General features: G+C 33.6%; 1 long non-coding RNA gene across 1 annotated transcript in view; it reads right to left on the bottom strand.

Annotated features, from left to right (window-relative positions):
* Nucleotides 1-2,987: 2,987 nt before the first annotated feature.
* LOC146996194 (uncharacterized) overlaps nt 2,988-20,346 on the bottom strand; it is a 52,250-nt gene continuing 34,891 nt past the window's right edge. The window contains exon 3 of the long non-coding RNA XR_015042029.1: nt 2,988-3,010. This is a non-coding gene — a long non-coding RNA (uncharacterized LOC146996194). The remainder of the gene's footprint in view (nt 3,011-20,346) is intronic.

The raw sequence follows: 20,346 nt of genomic DNA, 5'->3' as shown, positions 1-20,346 counted from the left end.
AAAGTAGACGTAGACCTTTTTCAGGACCCAGAAAAGAATTGTAAAAACTTTGGTGACGATAGCTATAGTAGTGACTCAGATATCAGCAGATTTTCTTATATATATATATATATATATATGCTATAACCACATATAATAAAAATTGGCCATCGTATTGACACCTAGTAGGAAAGGTATAAATATCATTACGTGGAGTGCTGTAGGGAAGGCATAAATGTCATATATGGGACATGGGGGCACTTTTAAAATACTGTTCGTCTCGAAAGAATTGCCGTAGAGTAAGAAAAGGTAAGAGACATTTGAATCCATCCCGGTGAGTATTCTCTATCGAAACCTGGACAAAGCCGGAGAAGTTTATACTGTCGTAAGTTCCCCAAGACTTAAACCAACAAGAGACTCTTTACAGGCATTTAGCCACATTATTTTAGCCAGGCTGGCTTAATTTACATTGTGTTCAGATCAAGAGCAGCACAATTCTAACGTATTTTTATAAATTGCTAATAAAATACTACACTTAGTAAAGAGTGGTTTCTTATTTGTAGAAAATAATTTTGAGACATTTTTTAAAGAATTTGAATAGCACTTTATTCGTGCATTAAAGGATAAATTTTAATTCCTTCAAGGCTAATAATATTTAAATTTTCTTTCTTAGCTTTGGAAGACTTTGTAGTTGGGCACATATTTTCAACCTTTCTAAATTCTTATTTTCATTATCAAATCGAGGCCAACCAGCGGCCGAGCGGTAAAGTCGCTGAACACTGGTAGTTCGGTCCGAGGTTCGAATCCCGCGAACGGGCTGAAAGATTTTTTTATTTCAGTATGTACAGGAGTCAACTTCATACGAATATGTTTTACAGTAGCACCAAATGTTACTTCAACAGTTAAGGAATTATTAATGAATTTATTCAACAATTACTAAATTTACTAATGAAGTAGAAAACTATAGTTTGTAATTAAGAAATATATATGCGACTAACTAGATCTTTATGTGTGTAGAAGAATTGAAAACAAGTTCAGTATAAGTAGGATATTGATGTGAATATTAAACATATCGATTGAGGTGAAATCTGAAAAGACTATGGAACAACAATTTGAAATGCAAATTTTACAGGTAACAGATATGGAAATTGTTTTTATAACTTACGACTACAAAATTAATTTTATTTCTGTCTCAATTTAAACAGAAAATCATAATGTACAAAAGTTTTAATATTTATTTAAAAACACGACGTGTTATCAATACATTTAATTTTCATTTAATACATTAATATGCCTTGTTTAATTTGTTTTTAAATATTTTAGCCCAAATGCTCTCGAAACGTGTATGTGTGTATAAATGAAAAAAAGAAAAAAAAAAAAGAAAGCATCTTTGGGATTAATACAAAATCAGAAAGGCCTATAGATGTTATCTATTTTTTTTTATAATATTTCAGTTCAGGCAATCTCTTTCGGAGCTCAAAAAACTGCATTATGCACACCAACTCTTGTCATTTTCCCTATCCTATAACTACAAAATTAGAGATATTCCACAGCTAATTCTTTTAGTCATGAAATATTTCTATACGAATGCAAACTCCATTATTTTGAACAGAATTTGGTGTGGCGACTTTTGGTTATTTCTCTCCAATTTTGGCAACAAAATTAGTCGCCAAAACCGTTTACTCAGTAGCCATTTACTCAATGTTAAATAAGACTGTATTTCTGTTTTTCCAGCACAGCATCACTTCTGTCGGCTTTAAAATACAACAATTTTACATGTAATTTCATTAAAATTATCTATGTAAAAATTTCTAACAATAGTTTTGTGAAAGTAAACATATTGCAATTCTTGGAGGAATTTTTTATAATCTGAAATGTTTAGATTTGTGTTAAATTTTGAAATTATATACGTAAATTAATTTGTTACGCACGTTACAGAAACCTTAAATTTACGTTGCTTAATTTCCTATGGGGCATTCTAAACGTATGGATGCCCATTTCATCTATGATGAAATTCAGCATTTCAAAAAAAACCCTGTAAATTTCTTAGGTTTTTTAATTTAGACGACATACATCTAGAACGAGAAAATGAGACGAAATGAAAAAAAAGAAAAAGATATGAAATTAGTTAAAATGCTAATCTTTCATTCGACCTAAATATCAAAGAAATGCAGTTTGCATGCTTAGAAATGGAATAGATTAATTTTTTTTCCTCTGACACGTTTTAATATATGTCTTCTTTCTCGGTGTTTCTCGGATGTTCTTTAGAAACAGGTTTAGAAGTTTATTATTAAGGGAGGAGAACTAAAAAGGGAGAAAGATTATAAGAAGAAAAAGAAGAAAACTAGAAAAAGGGTCATTAAAAGAGTTACTGTGTAGTGAGTGAATCAATTATTAGCCTGCTGGATGAGACCAGATTCCGAACACTTTGTACCTTTGGGAAAGGGGCGAAACCTAACAAAACAAGTTTTACATTAGGCTAGCATAGCATATAGCATATGCCAAATTTAGAATAATACTTAATATAGGAAACAACAGAAAATATAGAATAATACATAAAGTATAGAATAATACATAATATGTCATATAATAAAATTTGGAATTTTCCAAACTTGGAATAAAATTTAAAAAATAGAATATATCATATGACAATTTAAAATAATACTTATAATATAGAAAATGAAATTCAGAATAATATGTAATATATCATATAATAAAATTTAGAATATTTAGAATCTAGAATAAAATGTTAAAACAGTACTTAGCAATTGTGTACTTGAAAAGTCACAGTCCATTTACCGGTTTAGACAGAAAGTTTACTCTGCCACGTAATGAAAACAGATCCACCAACAGCCGATCGGTAAAATTCAAGAACACTGGTAGTTCGTTCCCGGTTCGAATCCAGACGAACGGGATAGTTTCACGGGCGTTTTCGTGCTATTCTTCATGTGTAACGTGCATACGAGCCAGGTCCCTTAGAAAGTCCTCCACGAAGGCCTCGAGTGCTTTGTCGTAATTAAACTAACGAAATCTAACGAAAACAAAATATGAAAATCCACTTGCCAGCTTAGGGGCGATTCATAATTTAAGTTATAATTTTGATTTATACATTTATTTCATATACATACACACGAAAAAATAGTATATATATACATATCATGAGTACATCCAATATGAATATATATATACGTATATTTATATGTATTTGTCATCAAAATTAAAAATTGCCATTTCAGAATAGGTGTATATTTTTTTGCAGCAAAACTCTCGAGAGCTATCTGCCTAAGGGAAGGGGTGCCTTCTTGGAGAACTTTCTAAAGGGAAACTGTTTCGTATACATGTTACAGATAGGGAAAATCACCAAAACGGGCATGCAGCCAGCCCGTGTGCGTGATTCGAATCTGGCACCGGACTACCAGTGTTTAGCGACTTTACCGCTCGAATGCTGGTGGGCGCTATCACTTTTATTTTTCGATGTATTTAATGTTTGCAGATAATAATCTTATTTTATTTATCTTTAAAACTTCTGTTTTCAATAACTGCCATTTTAAAAATCACATCAGTCACTGTTCTACTTTTGAAATCTAAAAATCAGTAAACTGCATTATAGATACTCCTAGATATATCAGATGGAAGATCTACAGGATGTTGAAAAGAACGTAATTTTTCGATGATTTATTTGAAGTAATTTTAGTTAATAAAGGAAAGTTTAATCAATAAGATTAGTGCATGAACAAAAAATCTGATGTATACACCACATGACTTCCTTGTACGGAATATTAAATTATACACATTTTTTGCTGCATTTCATTTAAACTTATTTCCTCGAATTTCATTAGAGATATATGTCTCATTCAATTAATTCAGTTCTCACTTCGCAGCAAGGCAAAAATAAATAAAACCTCAAAATATTTTCATAAAAAATTGAAAAATATAGAAAAATATAAAACAACAAATACAGTTAAAACAATTTTTACAATTTAAATTATATTTTCTACTCAAAAACTTGCAATTCTGCTGACGGGCAAGAAGGCAGGTATTTTGGTGCTCAAAACTGAAAAGTTTATTTTTGATCCCATTTGGCAAAAAGACACTGAAGGGGTAGAAATTGACTTAATTCACTATTCTGCTAAGTTTCAAATGCAAATAAATATGGCTGCTATGGTAAAACGTTAGGTTTATCCGAACTTAAACAACTTTTAAACTGTTGATATTTATACAACTATTGCATGCAGATTAACAAAAGGCATAAAAACCTTTTTTACGTACTTAGAGACGTCACGAAAAAAATCTCTTCCGGATCCATTTTAAATCATTTTTGCAACCCGTTTTGGGAAAAAGAGTCCCTTATCCTATCCTTACGTACAGATGTTGTTCAATTGTATTCGATAGCAGTCAAAATTAATATTTTCATTGAAGTATGATACCCAAAAATTTTCGCGATTTCAATACTTCCTTTGCTCCGTACAAGGAAGTCATAAAAAACATCTATATTGAATTTGTAAAAGTAATCCTGAATTTTGTAGTATTATCGCTAATAAGTGTTATGCATCGGGAGTTAGGTATGCAAATACAATATTCATAGAAATAGGTAAGGCATACAACGATAAAAAAATTATTTCAAGATTTATATCTATAGGAACAAGAAGTAAGAAAACCCAGTTATACTCTTGCGAGGATTCTAGTTTCCCAATTATAGTACAGAGGCAGGACAGAGGAATGTCTTTTGGATTCTTCCCCACCTAAAGACCATCTGGGGAGGAGAGATCACTATCGCCAAATTCAGGCGGTTACGAATTATCGTCACCGACATTTTTTACTTCTGGCGCCACGTGTGGAGTCACTTAGAACTTTTGGAGCAGAAAATGTGAGAAAATCACTTATGCATTTGACGGGATTCAAACTCTTGGCTTCCCGATTGCTTGCCGGACGTGTCTTCAATTACACCAAGAAGGAAGGAGGAAAACTTTTACAACTTAAATAAATGCATAAAAAAAATGTGAAAGCTTTCAGATTTTACATTACGCCCAAACGAACTTTTTTTTCTTTTCCATATACAGACACATACACATTTCGAGAGTCTTTGAGCTAAAATTATTTAAAAACAGCATATCGAGAATTTCCGATAGACAGCCTCGCGCGAGTTGTTGCCACTGCTCGTTTTGAAATTATTGAGTTTTTCATCTAAAATTTTACAAAATATGAAATAAATAAAACAAATTCGAAATTCCAAATCGGAGCTTCCGGGTGGCCACGTTTGAGTGTACTCCTGTATTACTCAAAATTTGAAGACTGTAGGTACACTCGTTTTTTCCCGAGTACGAGAAACATACATAGATTCATGCAAAGTGTTCATTATTTAGTTTCTCTAACTATAATACATGCGATAATATTTGGTGGCAATAATTTCAAAAAAAAATAAATATTTAAGTGCTTTAACTCAAAAGCCGTTTCAAGACAAATAGCCTTTTGGGCTAATGACCCTTTGGCATTACAAATAAACAAACTGTGAAATTTATCGAAGTAAAATCGCCGAGTAAACAAAAAATAATTACAAACATAAGCGATCTTGTATTTCACAATTATTTTTGCCCACTATAATCACACCCGTTGTTTGCAACTGCAAAAAAAATTACAGATCAGTGCGTTGAATTTCTAGCAAATTTCTGCTTCTAACAATCAGTTTTTATTTGTCACAGCAAAACAATCCTAAACGAAAATGAACTAATCGTGAGTACGTCTAATAAAATAAATTAAAAAAAAAAAAAAAAAAAAAACTTAAATGTTTCAGATTTTAAATTACGTCCAAAGGGGCGTTTTTTAACGTTTTGTGTGTTACCTTTATTTATTAAATATCATGTTCTTTGCACTTAAACCATAAAATTTAGTTATATAGCAATGTCGCAAAATAATTTTAAAATGAGCCTATCTTTAGAATTTCCGATACACAGTTCGACGCGCTGGAGATAAAAAGGTTTTTCCCCCCGTAGAGTGTTGCCATTGCTCGCTTTTAAATCGTTGACTTTGATACTCAAAAATTCGTTAACGTTTTCAAAATATGAATTCGATAATAAAACAAATTCCAAATTTTGGATTTCATATGCCCATATTCGCAGTAGGATTACGTCATTAAAAATTCGATGGCTCTAGATACCGTTGCTTTATGAGAATGCAACAAATATGCATACATTTATTCAGATTTTTCATTATTTAATTTCTTCAAGTAGAATGCAGGACTCTAACATTTGCTGGCAACAGTTTGAAAAGTGAAACGGACATTTATAGTGAATCAACGCAAAATGCCAAAACGAAAGTAATAGTCCTTCGGGACTCAAATCCCTTTGGACTAATTATCTTATTATTTTCCTCCTCCTTCCAGCATGCCTTCGTGGTGTAACGGTTAGCACACTCGGCGCGTATTGGAAAGGTTCAGGTTCGAGTCCCGGCGAGAGGATTGTTTATTTTTCATGTACTTCTGCTTCAAAAATACCTGATGCCTCTACACTATGTTTAAACGAAATATTTTGCTACTTCATATTGTAGTATGTTTTGTAAACATCAACATGTTTTTTATCCGGGCACTAGCCATTTCTGGGCTTTCGCCCCCTACTAAGACCGGAAGCGGTGGTCATTTTATTTTGGAGGCACCAAATATGCGGCCACCGTGGCCTCTTATTAAGAGACACAGTTTACATCCATGCCTACTCCGGGATTCGAAACCGGGCCCTTTGGTACCTCAGTAGGCTCCGGTAGCCACTGTATCGTCTGAACGGCTCAACATTTATTTCACTCTCAAGAAAGGTATACTGTATTTCTGTGGTTTAAAGGAAAGAAGCGTACAAATTCAGCATTAGATTGACTTCTCCAGAAATTAAAGATACGTTATTAACTGATGTGATTGAATAAATATTTTTATACAATTAGTTAAAAACAAATCATATAATAAAAAGAGTTTTTTCTTTATGCCAGATTTATAAAAACATAACATTAAAAAACGCGCTTACATTTACACGCACAAAGCCAGAGATTTCAGAATTAAATTAAGGAAGATAAAAGTTTTATCGATGGGAAAATCAACTCACAGAGTAATTATTTTGTAAACGTTGACGATTACAGATTGTGCTTTTAATAAACGGAATTCTTTTAAAAGTTATCGTTCGAAATCTATTTGAATTTACTTGGCTTTAGTTTCAAAAACTCAGTAATGCCATTTTCCTTCACAAATTAAACTCACAAAAATACATTATTTGGGAGAGAACATGAATATTAAATAAGAAGCTTAGCTAGATCATTAGGCTCTTGACAGCAACAACAAATCATTAGGCTGGGCATTGCTTATTATTTTTCTCATGGAGTTTATCGATTGTAAAAATAGAAAGATGCAATGTTTATTTTCATAAAAATACTTCCTCAGAGCAATGTAAAACAGCGGTTACTTATGAGCATTTTAACTATAACAAAGCTCATAAAGTAAAATAAAAGTAATATTTGAACCAGAAATAAATGAATACGCTCTTTAGTTATAAGCAACCTCTATCAATCTTTTGATTATTGCTTTAGACCAGCGGTTCTCAACCTTTTGACTAACGCGTACCATGTAAACAAAAATTGAAAACCTTCAGTACCACCACACCCCCACCACTCTTGAACAAACCTCGTATCGCATAAATTTACGGGTATTAGAGAAAAACCTCAATCAAGACGTTGAGGTTTTAATTTTTGAATACAATAGTTAAAAATATTTTGCTTCTTAGCGAACCACCTATTCTTCTCTTGCGTACCACCGGTTAAGAACCCATGCTTTATACTATTATCATCCAAGATTTTGCGATACAATAACATTTCCAATCACTTCTGGAACTTACAGACCCAGAAACCGCCCAGACATATAGTGTTGGGGACGCCTACTGTAGTACGGAAGGTCACGGGTTCCAATCCAGAAGACGGCATGGATGTTTGTGAATGCTCAGTGTCTTTGCAACATATGGGACACTATAAATATATGGCGAGCCGAAAGTCCTCGTGTGGCATGGCGATAGAGGGAGGGGGGAGACCGCCGGACGCCCCCCCCGCGAGGTGCTTTCCCTCAAAATTAGAGTGGAAGTAGAAGTGAGGTTGTGGCAACCATTCATCCATGAAATTAGATGGAAAGGATAACAACATAAAGAAACATCAGGTATGTTAAGACCAGTTTTTTAATGAAAAATTAGCAATCGCCTTCGCCGGGAATCGAACCACGGACCTCTGGAATACCGGCCCAGCGTGCAGAAACACCGCTACACCACGAAGGCACGCTAGGAAGGCGGGAGAAATACACTCTTTTGCAAAAAAATCGAAGCACCAAGAAGGACTTTGGTGATCGTGATGAAATTTGGTATGCAGAAACATCTTGATCGTAATGAATAATGTTCTTTCAATCTCTCTCCCGTCTTTAGTTCAGATTCCAAGAACACCAAGTGAATAAAGTAATAGCAAATGTAACTAAACGTTCACTACGATTTGGTAGATTAAAAATTAACACTTTAACAAAACTCTGCTGTTTGTGCTTGCGAATATAATAATCTGCAAATCAGGTGGTAATTTAGAAATCTGTAGGGTTGTTATTATAACTGGAAAATAGATCCTGCAGCCCATACTAAAATAGCAAGTTATCGTTATGTCTTCAGCAACTCACAAAATACAGAAGAAGGCTTAAATAACATTTTAATTTTACTTTCAGTTTAAACATAAACTCACAACTTCCATAACTTGTAGATAGTTTAAATTAACAACAGAACATTACAGAACAGAATTCAATTGGAACGCAGATAACGCAATCTAGAACTATACGTTAAATATAATAAGCTGGCTCATATATTTTACCGGCGGTTACTTAAGCCATCGGCTAGTAAGAATGCTAAAGCCGAAATATAATTTTAAATGTTCGGTTTATGTGATTATGGGGAAAGCATTCGAGGGTTATCTACTTATTGGATATGGATGTCTTCGTGAAGCACATTCTAAGGAAGCGAAGTATTCTAAGAAAAAGTGGCTTGTATACACGTTTATGCATGGGGAAAACTAAGAAAACACCCATACAAACAGACCGTTTGCCGAGTTAATTACATTTAAAACTCAAAACCTTAATAATTTTTAGTTAATTAATGGATGGGGAATGGTTTGTCACAAAATTTCAATTCATCAAGTTTCTTACTTCCATGGAAGATTTTTTGTTTGCTTGTTTTCGTTTTTTAGTGGCTGAGAGTCAACCAAGTGCTTTTTTAGTAAACTGCTTTAATTGTATGAAGCTAAAAATTAATTATTTCCTTCGAGAGTTTTAAGGGTTTTCAAAAAATGAGATATTTTACATCCGCTATTATTTAATGCATTACCTCGAGAAGTAAGGTAAATAAAATTTTTATAAATGATAGCAGTCAATAGTTAAGGCATCGTGATAAGAAGTTAATTCATTGTGTACTTTTTAGTTACTTTTATCTTTAAAGATATATATTGCAGTAGCCATATTTCATCTTCTGAAGTGAATACTTTTCCTACGAGGAATAATTGTTTTAATCTCTCTGAATAAATGTACATAGTAATTACTGGGAAGGAAATTAAGCTGAGAAATGCTGAGATGAGAGTTAATATTGTTGTATATAAATTCATATACACAGAGTGGCGTATATTTTAATATTGTATGTGACAAACATAAATTAATTTCGTACAATATAATTTAGTTTATAATACTCTTGCTCGTTACGGATTCGTGATGCATATAAACAACTATGAATACTCCAGCTGGGATGCAGATATAACAAAAATTCTCCTTAGCGCAAGAGAAGTAAGGCAAATAACGAATATCGCTTTCAGAGTAAATTCTAAACCATAATTCTGATTTCATGGAAAATTGAGCTAATTCCTTAAACCTAGTTCCGTGAATCCCCTTGCTGCCGCCGTTCAAAAGAGCCATTTACACAGGGTAACCAAATCCTCTAGTAGCTTCCAGGAAAATCATTTAGAGGGTATCAAAAATCCGTTTTCTTGAAATATCCAGAAATTCGCCAAGTTAGAGACATACCTTCAGATGTCTCTAACACGCCGATAAAAAATTTCGACAAGGTCGGTCAGGAAATTTTTGCCTGTATCTTCGACTTCTAATTCAAGTATTTTCACAATTTAAAGGTTAATCAATAATTAATTCGGAATCATGATATTTAGTAGAATCATGATAGAATATTTTAGAATCATGATATTAGCTCGCCAGACGAGCGGGCTGCGGCCAAAGCAATGTTTATAAGTTCTATGTACTGAAAATCTGAAAATTTGCTATTCAAGCAAATGCACTTTATACAAAGTTGCGGCCAAAGCAAAATTAACGAGTTCTGTGTACACCTGAAAAGAAAATACACAAAAACATTCCAGTATGAATGAAATCAGGTTCATTCTTTCCAAGCAACGACCAGTTAGTAAAGTGTTTATTTTTTTCCCCAAACCAGGAAACTGAATTCGAAATTCGTTGTTTTATATATTTTACATACCTATTTATAGGGAATTCCAGATTTTAGTGGTTTTGAATTTTATTTCTTTCGTGTCTTTGAGGATTTGGCTTCTAAATTTCTTACCTTTTGATTTTCATTGATTTCATTGATTTTACATATATATATATGGTGTGTATGCGAAATATGTATGTTATATTTGGTACTTTTCCGGTTCGCCGGCGCAAATCTCGCCAAGCAGACTTTGTTGGTGACAGCATACACTACACACATAAAAACTGTTAACAAATGTTAGTTCTAAGAATTTTTTATTTTAATATGGTTTAGAATTTTGTAATTAGCCAATAAATTTGTAAAACGACGTTAATTTAAGAATTTACTATGCTTTCATGGCTCAACAAATTCTGATTCGCCGGTTCTTATCACGTGACCCCAAGTGATCTCATCTCACGTAAACTACGCTAGAAAAATCTAATTCTCTCAGTAATTATCTACATTAATTTTAAGTTAAACCTTAATTTGGAATAATAGTTTAAATGCAAGAATTATTTAAATTCGTACGAATAGCCTACTGAGAAATTATGCAAAACCGCAGTGCTTTACTTCGACAGTGCATTCTCATTAGAATAGATGAATTTAACCCTTGATTTTGCCTTTCTATATTTTCGCCTTCCTGTGAGCGTTGTGATTGCATCCTAATTGACTTAATTACCTCGAATGGTCTTAGGGCATAAAATTTAACTATCTTGTAAAAATTTCTATGTAATCGTATGCCAGCATTGAAAGAAACAATCAGTCTGATAAGAAACAATGGCTGCGACTTCTTTTGAAAATGAAGCGTAAAAGGTTACCAGCGAAGATATTCCGTTTGGCATCAGTTGTACCATTATTGGAGATTTTATCATTTGTGCCAGCAAAACGGAAAAGTACCTTATGTTTTAATCATTTGTTTTATATCAGCCATGTTTGCTCTGATTCGAAGATTACAATCTCACAACAAATAGTTTTAAAACTGACCATTTTTAAGCATTACTAATGCAGCGGTATAGCAATGTCACGACGCACACACAAATAAGAAAGAGTGGACTAAATCACATGCTTTTAAACCATCATCGAATAATGAAATAGAATCTTCAATTTGGCACCTTAAGATTTTTAATTCAGCTAAGGAATTTCATTGCTAGCTGACCGTAATATTTCTATTTTAAGATGATTTTCTGTATGTTTGGAATTCAAGAAGCAGTTTGCAACGTTTATTGAATTTCAGCAAGTATTGCGTTTTACCAGAATTTCGCTATCCTGCACTGTATAAGAGAATACAAAACAGAAATAATATCTGCACGATAAAATTCTTCTTTACAGTTTTTTCGAGAAAATGTAAATCAGTTATTTTATTTATGTACCAGGTTCATATTTCTAAGCTACCAAAATTTTGGATGTATTCTATCCCAAGAACTTCGCTTTATTATTTACAACATGTGTTATAACAGAAAAATTTGTTTTTAGAAAACGTACAAAAAAGGTATTCGCGGAAAACTAAAAAACATCTGAAAAAGAGCTATTCTTCCTTTTTCTGACTAAAGTCTTCAGCAGTTTTTTGTATAAAATACTCCAGCAGTAAAAGATGCTGAAACTTCCAGAAATATATGAATCATCGGCTGGTTCGATGACGGAAAGATATACAAGAAAGAAAGTTTTTTTTAAACGAATTTGCAAAGCTATTTTTCTCGATGCATTGAACCAAAGGTATTGGGGTTCGTTCACCTGCTTCGAGCTATTATTTATGTAGACAAGAAAAGCCTCTTGAAGTGAAAACTTGCACTTATGTAACGGAATCCGAGGGATTTTATTTTTTTCGAATAAAGCGGCTTCTTAAAAATCCACAAATTCACACAATATAGATATGCTCTAGTTTGATTTATTTTTTTTTATTATTTATCAGTACGTGATCATTTGCATATTAATATGCTACAAAAGTTTTTAGTTAAAGTAAATTAAACGCAAAAACTAAATGTAAATTACGAAACGTAAAATAAACGTATCAACATGTTTTAAAGTAATTTAATATAAAATGTTGCTTTTTACGTTAAATTTATACCTCTGTTCGTTTAGTTTTATACATCGTGTACTTTAAAAGATTTAAACAATGGGTTTATTAAACTCAGGGTTAACATAAAGTGACCCGATGTCCGGACTTTTAACAATTTGTCCCGCAGCTTTTTAAAAAAGTCCCGATTTTTAGGAAGAATGCACGGCAAGCTACGGAATATAGTAAAGCAAGAACTTAATTGGAATGTGCAAAAATCATTCGATCATATTACTCAAATTTTTCCATACAGTAGTATTTCTGAAAATGATCTCTTTAATTAGACATTATTAAAAAATATATAGATAAGGAAAAGGTTAAATCTTGGACATCATCAAAAATCACAATAGAGAAGAAATAGCTAGAAATATTTCCTCATTTTGAAACAAACCATGTTCCATACAATAATGCACTCAAAACTGTGAAATATCCCAGGAACTAATGCTGTGACAGCACTTTTTTTTCTACGGTAAATAAAGTGCAGACATCAGAAAAAACACAAATGAGTGTTGAGACTTTGAAGGCCATTTTATGTGTGAAATATAATTTAACAAATTCTTGTGAGAAATGTCATGACCTTTCAAACAACAACAACAATCTATTAACAAAATTCACTCAAACGAAAAATATGCCAAAGAAAGAATAAAATAACACATTATTTCTTTTAATTAAAATAATACATAATTTCTTTTAATCTATTTGTAAATTGTACTTTGTTGAAATTTAAAAATATATTACAATACTATTTTTTGTTCTATGAAAATTTGTGCTGCTCTGTATAGACCAAATGTTTAATCGCCCTCCCCCCTGTCAATGGTGTCCCGCTTTACTAATGTTAAAATCTGATCACCTTAGTTAACATAAAATGGCCTGAATTTTGCTATACTTCAGGCCTTATACATTACTTGTGATGATATTTTCGTCGATAACAGATGCTTAAATTTCAACGTTGGCAAAAGTAGTCCAAGACCATGCAGACAATAAACTAAGCTACAAGCTTGCTCAACTACCATATTTACTCGCGCAATAGTCGCCCTCGCAGGGTTATAGTCGCACCCCCGTTTTAAAGCATAAAAAAAAAAAAAAAAAAAAAAAAAAAATCATCAGAAGTGTACAATATCGTGCAGTAGATTTCCCCGCATAATAGTAGAACCGGTGCGAAAAAAGGGCGACTATTACGCGAGAAAATACGGTAATCAACTAACTTGATCTGGCGCATAAGTTTTAAAGTAATCGGCTTCGAGAGAATGCAACGAAATAGTTTTAGTTAGATAGAGCTAGCAAATGTCGAAAATCCATCTAAAATATTTGAGATTGTCACATTTAAAATTTGATCTATGAAACATTTGGTACTTCCGTATTAACGCCACCGCAGCAGAAGTTGCGCTGATGCGCCAATAAAGAGCAATCCTGTTGTTCGCACGCAGTTATCTTTTGGATTTCTTTTTGCCTTGTTGTTTGCCGATTTTTGACGCCCTTTTTTTAGTGCTACGAAAATGCGCCTTTGGGATTTGCCAAATACAGAAGAAGATGTAATGTTATTTTTTCAGGAGCGAAATATTTTGCCAAGAAACGAAAATGTACCAATTCGCATGATATGAAACTTTATTTTGGTTAAAGTACGTTTTGGAAATGTAATTTAAGACAGTGTGATCAGCAAGTGGGACTTTGAAAAGACAACTGGTTTGAGAGAAGCAGAATTCCATTTTGTTCAGCTTTGAGATTCATATACTGCTGGTACGAGGAGTTGACGTCAATTAAATATTGTGAAACGCAACTTGATTTATCGGATAAAACTGTAATAGATTGGAACAATTACATGCGTGAATTATGAGTCTTGGATATGGCGAATAAACCAAGCAAGAAGGTAGGTGGACCAGACGGCATTGTGGAAATTGATGAAAGTTTGCTAAGCGTAAAAATAATTGTGGTCGAGTAATACCCGAACAGCGGGTTTTTGATGGTATATGTAGAGAGACAAAAGATTCTTTTATTGTCACCATTCCTAACAGAACTGGCTAAGCTTCTTAATAAAATTATTGGAAACATTGCAGATGGTAGCACAATTTATTCTGACAGTTGGAAAGGTTACCAAACAAATAGAATAGAAAAAGAAGGATTCCTAGATGCTGAAGTTAATCATTAAATATAATTTTATTGATATTACAGGAGTTCATACTCAAACAGTTGAGAGAATGTGGGGTAGTGCTAAATGGAGGAACAAGAGATACAGGGGACAGCGAGACATAATTTAGAATCTTACTTAGCAGAGTTCATATGGAGACATATCAGGTCAAAGAAAATAGAGTCTGTTTTGAATCTATGTTGAACTCTATATCGGCCCATTTTCCACCAAAATCCGATTGACTACTTTGGTTTTAAATAAAGTGTTTGATTTTAAATAAAGTGTTTTAATTTACGATTTGTCACAAAAATTTTAGGTGTAGATTGGCGGCACTTAAAAACCGCCAAATATGCAGCTGCGGTGGCGTTAATACGTAAGCACCAAACATTTCACATATTTGTCTTCCAAAATTAACCATCAAAATGATATTAATGCTGAAATCAGAAAAGGGATCATTGCTTCTTTGGTTTAACACATCTTCTGAAATTCCATCTAATAAAGAGAAGGTCAAAATTCTGTTATACGAGCCACTGATAAAATCAATCTTAACCTATGCTTAGGAGACGTTGATTTCGACTACGAGGGAAGAAAGAACCTTGGCGATCTTTGAAAAGAAGCTTCTAAGAACTATTTTTGCTGCTATTTAGGAGAATGATATATGGCGTAAACGAAATTATAACGATGAGGATATTATTAAATCCACAAAATTAAGTAGAATGAGATGGACAGTTTACCTCCTAGGAACGAATACACAGAGAACGGTCCTTTAAGTCTTTAACGCAACTTAAGGGGACATATAACATAAAAATTTTCAAATATTCAAATTTTCAATTTTGGGCTAAAAAAACAAAGTATTCTGAGACGATTCGAAAAATATATAATTTATCCATGTTTAGAAATTTTATGACCGAAATCTTTCATTACAAAATGTAAACAACAAGCACTAGCAAGCTGACCAGTTGAGAAAGATGTCTGGTGTGGCAACAATAAAGCCATATCAGCTGGTAAAAAATATGTTCATAAACATTATGAAAAAGAAATGAGTCGGAGAAGGCATGAATGTTTGTAAATGTATAATGTTCATGCGGTATGGAAGCACTCGAAATATGCGGTGAGCAGAAAGTTGTCTCGAGAGGTGGGTGATAGGGGAAGAAGGGTGGGAGACCTTCGGACCCGTCTCTCTTGGGGTGCTTCCCATCAAACCTAGAGGCGGATCTGAGCTAAATGGCACTTTCACCTGTCAGGTGCTGAAGGCTGTTGCCAATGGCAGGTGCTCCTTGTGCTGTTATACGTTAAACAAGTGAACAACAACAACCCAAAATCCGAATGAAAGTTTTAATAATTGCAATCCAGACACGCATACCAAAAACTGTTTTTGTGAGTGACATCACTTTAAAATTAGCTTTATTAGATGCGGTAATATGTTTTAATGATGGTGTACAAAGTGGCAATAAGTAATGGAATTATTGGGAATACAACCAGGGTTTTATACGGTAAAGTTCTTGGGAATATAGATTGCGATAGAATTCGTGAGGCGCATTTCGCTTACCAAAAACTTTCTAAAATGGCCAGAAAGAAACATAAGTTAATAACACTAAAACAACTAGATATAGAAATGTCAGTTCAAGATGATAATGGTGCAGGAAAATAAAAAAAAATGTTTAAATGATTTTTGTTTATAAATTATTAGTGTTTAAATTGTTTTTTCGGCTTTTCTCAATTTTTTTTTCTACTTTCGGTACACTTTTCTTGAAAACTATTCAGCCTAGAACATTTAAATTTTCCACAGTTGTTTATCTTAAGTATTTCTTTGAAACTACTCAGGATATCACATTTATGATCATTAGTTTTGGATATATTAAAAATTTAATACCATTTTTGGTTGATCTTTGAATTATGGTAACTTGGCGATTTTTTGGCGAAAATTTGGCGACCAACTCTGCTACAGCAACCCTCTATTTTTTTTTCCCCCGCCGCCATTTTGTCTTCACGAAGTAAAGACATGTTTCTTTTCTTTTTATTTACTCAACACTTTTTTCCAACAATCTACTAGCCGAATTACACTTATGCTAGAAATTTTATGTAACAAAACTGCTTAATCATGACAAAGATTAACTGCAAAATTGGGGAAAAGTGCACAATCGCAAACTCCTTGCGCGTTTTTCAGAATAGCACATACACATAAACCATTTACACGTCGACTTATTTTTACTTAAAAAAACATCCCAGAATTGCACAAAAATGGCATTTTTGGTGAAACTGAGTCAATCGCAAATTTGAACTGTAAGCAATATTGTCTACTATTTAATATTTGTCAAGTTTTTTATTTTCTAATTATTCAACCCCATGTACATTCACATGTTGTGCACTGGCCATTTTATTATGTGTAGAATTGTTTAAAACTAACTGAACATTGTAACAATCTCATCACAGTTTTGTGAATTGCCACATGCTGCTACATTTTTATTTTGGGGTTTTAATTATTAATAACATTAAATAGTAGAAACCTTAATTTTTTTTAATGCTAACTAGCTTTACATACCTGGTAAAGGTAGCTGGTATTCCTGTACCTTGAATTAGGCTTACTTGTACATTATGTAAACTTGTATTTTATGCCAATCAGTCCCCCTTCCCACGCATGTTGACGTCAGCATTTATTCGTATTCCTTACATTTTACAGCAATAATTCATAAGTTTGTCTTATGGATATCCGAGATATGAAGAAATATGTAAAGAACACGTCCCCCCCTACGGGGGCGAATTTTGAAAACATTTGAAATTGGTTTTTAGGTATTCATATTCCATACATTTTAAAGCAAGAATTTTATGTACATCTGTTTCTTCCTTATATGAAAAAACAAAAACACGTTTTGCCCGCCGAATCTTAAAATATCGCTTCTTAAATAACATCTTCGGTACAAAAGGAATAAGATCTTAAGTTTTGATATCTCTAATAGCTTTGGGCGATGATCTGTAGGTGAATAAATCAGGAATTCTTCCTTTATGTATAGATTTATAATAAAACATATGAACAAATAAATATGTATACCAATTAAAAAGAAAACTATTTCAGAAAAACTAATAAAAGAGATTATTTTTCACTCAGTAATGCGCACTAAGTTCGCAACGTTTTAAACGCGTGGCGTTTTAAAAAAATCGGCTTTGACCACGCCGAAATTTTTGGAGTAAACACGCTGCACGTGAATCTGCGCAAATGATCAGCGAGAAATCAGGAGGAAACTAGCATCTGAGGGGCTAGACGCTTGTGCCTCGTGCCCGTAGCGTGGTTGCAGTAGTCCGAGATGGAAGCTCTTATTCCTTCTCCTGCCGCCTGCGAGGTTGGGTCAGTGATAAAGTTCTTGAATGAAGTACTGCGCCAATTGAAAATCATTGTCAGGTCTATGGGACAAACATCATGAGTAAAGCAGATGATGCATCGTTGGTCTAGGCAGTTTTCAGAATGTCGTCAAAGTGCTCATAATGAAGAGTGCAGTGGCAGACAGTCCCTCATCAACGATGATTTTGTTGAGCTTGTGCGGCAGCTTCTGATGGAAAACCTTCGCTTCACGATTCCGAAGCTGAGCAGCCATTTTCTGCAGATATCAATCCTTGTTGCAAGAGATTGTCACTAAGCACCTGCTGTTCAAAAAATTGTGTGCCAGGTGGGTGACGAAAAACCCGACATCTGAACACAAAATTGAACGCTTAGGAGCAGCACTGACATTTCTGTAACGGTATCACGATGACGGCGACAAGTTCCTCGATGGAATCGTCACGGGCAGTCAGACTTGGATTCTGCACTTCACTGCGGAAACCAAGCAGCAGTCAATGCATTGGCAGCATAGTGGATCTCCAGTCGGGACAAAATTCAAACAGACGCTAACGGTACGCAAAGTGATGTGCACAGTGTTCTGGGACAAGAGGGGCATTCGGCTCATTGAGTTCCTTCCACGTGGTGAAACAGTAAACGCTGACCGTTACTGTGAAACACTGCGGAAATTGTGACGAGTCATTTGAAACAAGAGGCGTGGAATGCTTACTGCAGGTTTTGTGCTCCTATATCTGAATAAAGTGTTACCTTTACAGAAAAGTAACAATTTATTCAGATATATATATATATATATATATATATATTAAAATAAACTATAAACAATAAATAACAGTGACTAAATAATATATAAACAAAACAGCCGCTGATTCATAATTAGCCATTTAAAGATTTTTTAATTCCATGTGCCTGGGCAAATATTTCCTCCATAATATCTTTAATTTTTGCTTTTCTATGTTCATCAATAGTAATGACTTCAAATTAGCTTGCTTCATTGCACTCCTTAATCTACTTTTTACAATTTTTTATTTTGAAAAATTTCTTTCACATTCATCGTTATAGATAGGGCGAGTACAAACGTATAAGCAAAAAAGACATTGGCATACACAATACTACATAAATTATATTTCAAGAGTAATTTATATGCACACAAGAAATTGCATTTAGCTTTGGATGAATGGATGAATGCTCATGAATAGATAGAGCTTTTTCTCTTTCTGACTCAATATTAGATTCAGAATAATGATTTTCAAATGAATTTTTTATGATTTTACATTTAATTACTAGGTCCTGATATTCGTCCTTAAGAATTTTAACCGGCTGTTACACCTGCATAATACTCTAATAATATAGAAAAATAGTCGAAAGTGTTCGGCGACAATGGCTTCAAAACGTTTTGGGGATCGAGAAGTGATATGTCTTGATACAACTTCCTATGCCCTTTAAACCTACTATTCATCGATTAAATGGCGTTATCCAATATAAAAGTAAAGACAATAACTTGTTTGATAGAGCACTGAATCTTAAGGATGTCTAAAGTGTGAAGAAATATATGAAAAACATGTTTTGCCCCTGTGGCGACTTGCCTATTACAACGCTGCCAGTCTGGTAACACATAACATTGAAAGACAAAATAATATTTATTCTATTCTATTGTTATGATTATTAACGATCTGTCTCACTTATTGTACTACCTTAATAAAAATTGTATTACCACAGCCCTCTACCCCCTTGGGGGCCGAATTCTCAAGGGTAGGGGACCTTGGGGGTCGAACTTCTGAAACTGGTTTTTAAGTATTCATGTTCCATACATTTTAAAGCAAGACTGTTGTGTACATCTGTTTCTTCCTTATATGAAAAAACGTAAAAACATGTTTTGCCCTCCTCTCCTTGGGTGCCGAAATTCAAAAATCTCTTCTTAAATGACGCCTTCAGTAGACAAGAAATTAGCTCCTAGTTTTTGATATCTGCATCTGTAATAGCTTTGGGCGATGATGTATAGACGAATGAATAAATAAATAAATATCAGGAATTCTTTTATATATAGATTTATAATTAAACAAAACGGCGCAAAAGGGAAAACACAAATCAAAATAATATATTATTTGATAGAAAATGAGAAACAACCAAAAATCAATATCAAATTAATTTGCACTGAGTAATGCGCAGCACTTTTGTAACTTAACGCCACGGCGTCGGTGCCAGCTGATTCCTTTCTGCATGCCGAGCTCCCTGACATAAACACGCTGCGCGTGAATCTGCACCAAGGAGGTTACACCTCCTTGATCTGCACAAATGATCAGGGATGAATCAGGAGGAAACTAGCATCTGAGGGGCTAGACGCTTGTTTAAT

Source organism: Stegodyphus dumicola, chromosome 7, assembly GCF_044657685.1.
Source record: "Stegodyphus dumicola isolate Sdum_Otavi_A_Nest chromosome 7, ASM4465768v1".
NCBI classification, from domain to species: domain Eukaryota; kingdom Metazoa; phylum Arthropoda; class Arachnida; order Araneae; family Eresidae; genus Stegodyphus; species Stegodyphus dumicola.
Note: the sequence above shows the minus strand (reverse complement) of the source record. Positions and strands in the feature narration are given on the sequence as shown.